The sequence below is a fragment of the Pholcus phalangioides genome, unplaced genomic scaffold (assembly GCF_987345545.1).
Source record: "Pholcus phalangioides strain wild (caught in Gottingen) unplaced genomic scaffold, Ppha-v1.0 ptg000009l_1, whole genome shotgun sequence".
NCBI classification, from domain to species: Eukaryota; Metazoa; Arthropoda; class Arachnida; order Araneae; family Pholcidae; genus Pholcus; species Pholcus phalangioides.
The window spans coordinates 20,554,524-20,558,971 of record NW_028301602.1 but is presented as its reverse complement, the minus strand read 5'-3'; the positions used below and the strand labels follow the sequence as shown (position 1 = coordinate 20,558,971).

General features: G+C 40.5%; 1 non-coding gene and 1 pseudogene across 1 annotated transcript; one reads left to right on the top strand and one right to left on the bottom strand.

The window, feature by feature from the left end:
* Positions 1 to 305: 305 nt before the first annotated feature.
* On the top strand, positions 306 to 1,031 carry LOC149082212 (derlin-2 pseudogene; annotated as a pseudogene).
* Positions 1,032 to 3,354: 2,323 nt separating this feature from the next.
* Positions 3,355 to 3,428, bottom strand: TRNAS-GCU (transfer RNA serine (anticodon GCU)). The gene has a single exon. It is a non-coding gene; the product is annotated as a tRNA-Ser (tRNA).
* Positions 3,429 to 4,448: the final 1,020 nt, after the last annotated feature.

Here is a 4,448-nt window from a genome sequence, read left to right as displayed (position 1 = left end):
TTTTGTGACTTACCGCCACTGAAGGAAAAACTAAACGTTTTCTGTTTGATACACATTTCAACTGAGGCATGATGAATGAACTCGTGTATCTGTTCTCGATCTTTGATGTATTATTTGCCAGTGATGGCCTCAGTTGGAACCGTCTTATTGTTGAGGAGTGAACGGAAACCATTTAGAAAAATTTCCTCCAAGAAACCCCGGTCATACATTAGTACGTAGAGAGGGGATATCTCTATGTATCCAAGTCAGGTTCCACAGTCACTTCTGATAAATTCAACGCGAGACAGGGTTCGTAACCGCCCGCAATGCTGTCGTTGCTGGAACAGTTCATCAGGAATATCCCCATCGTCACGAGGGCGATTTTGTCGATGATTTTGCTGACGACGCTGGCAGTTGAGCTGAATCTGGTCACGCCGTACAAGCTGTATCTGGATCCGAAATTGATCGTCAAGCATGGCCAAGTGTGGAGACTACTAACTTGCTGTACTTATTTCGGTCGATTGAACATGTCCTTCATTTGCCACTTCTTGTACACTTACAAGACCATCAGGGATATCGAAGAGAGCATTTTCGAAGGGAAGGTCGCGGATTTCGTCTACATGCTGATATTCGGATGGATCTCGATGTGCATACTGGGAACGATGACGAAGATGATGTTTCTGCAGACCTCCGTGAACTCCATGTTACTCTACGTGTTTTGTATGAAATACGGATTCCTGAATGCAGAGCTTTTCGGATTCATTCAACTACGGCTTCGTGACTGTCCCCTGGTAATGCTTCTGGTGTCCTTGATAGCACAAGACGACGTTGCCCCCGAACTTATCGGGATGCTCGTGGGCCGAGTCTACTATTATTTGACTGATGTCTACCCGTCTCTTCACGGTGGCTATAACATCTTGGAGACTCCGTGGTTCATTCGTCGTTTATTCGAATCAACCGACGATGACACTCAACTGACAGACGGCGGCGGTAACGATGGCAATCGACCTTATGTAAATCTCCGATGGGCAGACGAAATGATTCCCCCGTGACGTTCAGACGAATACCCGTCGCTCAACACGGAAGTGAAATTTCGGCTGATGAGAGAACCGCACAAACATCAACGAGGATCAAAACTCATGATAACATGTTAATGTAGTTAATAGGTAGATGATAAGCTTGCTTTAGAAATTTCTAAATGAAGAAATACAGTGATGACAATTACAATGAGTTTCAGTCCTTTCTGTTTTGAGAATCCAGGTTCGAACCCCGTTGGCGGCGCAGTGGTGGTTGGTTGAAGTTTGTTTTCTGCGGCTTGCCCAACTTAGGGGCATGAATGTGAGCCGGTCTGCTATTTGAAAATGTCGTTCCGCAGACGGACCTTCAGCACGATACTTACGAAGCACACACGAATATTCAAGCACATATACCACTACTTCACCAAACACCAACTCTGGCCATATATCGCTGTATTGCAATTTACTGCCATTAATGAAGGCGCTGTCTATTGGTGGTCACCTCAAGTTAGTTAGGGAAAATATATTATCTATATCCTCCCTCGGATTCGAACCCGGGACCGTGACAACGACCTTCACGGTGGTAGACGAGCATCTTATCACCACGCCACTCGAGCAAAGCAAATATACCATCTTCACTTCAAAATATGGATGGCAGGTGAGATGGCCAAGCACAACTCTGGCAACATGAATACGTTAGCGGCCACACATCACATACACTCAGAACACATACTCGGACATGTACCGATTCGTTAGAAATTCCGCAGAATAATGTGAACGAGGTGCATGTGCCGTTAAGTAGTAGTAGTAGTATTTTTGTTTTTGTTCAATCATTAACATCAATATATAGACAGAGGCATCGACACGGAGAAACCATTGGGGAGGAGTGTTCCTTGTCCATCCGGGACTCAAGCATGTACGCAGAGAGAAGAGGAAGCGTTAAATAGTACTGTATATTAATTAATTTATGGGGGGGGGGTATACAGCACCGCACAGGTTCCACCTGCTTCGTTTACAGGGTGATTACCGAGTTCTCCTTGCCGCGTTTTACTGACAAACCGTTGATCCTAGACCACGCTTCTAATTAAAAAATTACCCAAATATACGTCATTCATGCTGCAAGAGGGAGAGAGAGAGAGAGAGAAGTGTTGTATAGTTATTAAAAGTAATTAACTTTTTATACAATCCACGTGTGCCCCAAAACACAATTAGAAGGTTGTTGCCCTGTCTCTCTTGATGCCAACTAAAAACAGTCCACGTGTCTAAGTGCAATATATATATATATATTCGCGTTCTTTCCCAACTTTTCTGTTTCTTTGAATTCAAATATCTCAGTGAATATTGCAGTTAAATACGAGGAATTTCTTTCGTTGGCCTCAGGAGAGACAGGGCAACAACTTTCTGGTAGGGTTTTTTTTAGGAAAGGGTGTCCGTATAAAAAGTCAATTTTTTCCACGCAATTTAATTATTATACAATAATTAAATTGTATAATTGAATATTTGTGACCATATGACATGTATTTTACGGGCATTTCCGTAATTTTGGACGTTCCAATATTTTTTCTATCAAATTTCCCGTTTTCTCTCTTATTTTCCATGAGGTTCACTTGAACGTTTGAAATCACGAATTATCATTTTAATTCATGACATAGTCATAATTATCATAATACAATTTATATCTATATATATATATATATAATTTTAATATTTTACTCATAAACATATTCATCTCACATATTTGCCAAACATATAGATAAATAGATGTTTCCTGTATGTTTTGTTTGTTGAATTACACAAATTTTCGCTCATTCGGAAGCTCCCTATTTCACGCCATTGGTGATTTTTTCAGCAATTTTAGCGCTAGTTGGCAACTTTACTTGCCCTCGAAATTTTTTTGGCTATAATTAGCAATTTAACTTGCATTTGACAATTCTTTGGTGATAATTTGTGTACACGTAGGATCACGATTTTTTATTCCTTTTATTTTTATGAAGGAAATATGATCAGCCGCCCAGGAATTTATCGTGTTGTGTGTGTATTGATATTTTTCTACCGGAACACCTTTGGTATAGGCCGCAGTTTGTACAATTGAAAAAAGAAAAGGTGTAATACTAACAGAGAATCTGGATTCGAACCCACAACAATCAATAACAAAATAGTAAGTGGGGAAAATAGTCACTCCACCACTACTCAACAATATAAAATAATCCCACAAGCAAACCTATTACAGAATAGAGAAAAACAACAACACAACACTGCGTACCCCCATCTATGCTTAATTTTAAGAACTTAATGTTAAAAAGGAAACAGTTATTTTCCGGATATTATGCTAAGGTGAGCTCGGAAAGAAAAGTCATCACGTCTCCGCCGGGACTCGAACCCAGGCCCTCTTGCATAGCGGGCAAGCATGCTACCATCTACACCACTGGAGACACATGAATCTGCCTTCCTAATTTCACGCACTGTGTCGTGAGGCGCTGAAGTAGAGGCATTAGCAGCCTCTCTTAACTTCAGGAAATGGCCCCCGGGTGGGACGGTTTAGAGAGATATAGATGACTTTTTTCTCAGCCAGAGATATCAAGGAAACAGTTATTTTCCGGATATTATGCTGAGGTGAGTTCGGAAAGAAAAGTCATCACGTCTCCGCCGGGACTCGAACCCAGGCCCTCTTACATACCGGGCAAGCATGCTACCATCTACACCACTGGAGACACATGAATCTGCCTTCCTAATTTCACGCGCTGTGTCGTGAATGTTAAAAATTTCTTTGGGAAAAAAATCCAAATCACAAATCCTCAGCACGCTGAGGGTTAAGATAGAACAGTAGTTGGTGGAAAGAATACAGGCAATTGGGCCAACCATTATGTGAATCTTTCATTTCTGTGTCTAACTACTGTACTAGACATTTAAAGTTATATAATCCCCTCTTCTGCATATAAATGTAGATTAATATCCTTCCGCCCCTCCCCCCCCCCCGTGTTTTAACAACACCATAAATAATCACCGTTCACCGCGAGAGAGGTTAAGATCGATTCACTTTCATCCAATCTTTTAGTTTAATTAGAAGCAAGAGAGAATCTCCGAAATCCATTTCCCAATAACTTCACCAATTTGATTACTTATATTTTCTCTTTTTTTTTTCATAGAAATTATGGAATGAAGAATCGATCTGCATGTTCGCGTTCATGTTAAATTCATCGAGAGATAAACTTTATCATTTCCTATTTCGATTAAAAATGGGAGGGAATTTTACACTCAATCATAAATCTTGATCTACATTCAGAGCATTTCAATAACGAACTAGACGCGTAATTCAATCAATAGTTGCCAGATCGGCTCTGGCATCTCTTAAGCTTAGCATTCTACGAGTTCATGGAATAGGATTTAGTTTTTGGACCGATCAATAGATATTTGAAAGTTTGTTTTAGTCGTATTAGAGATTAATTAAAGCAT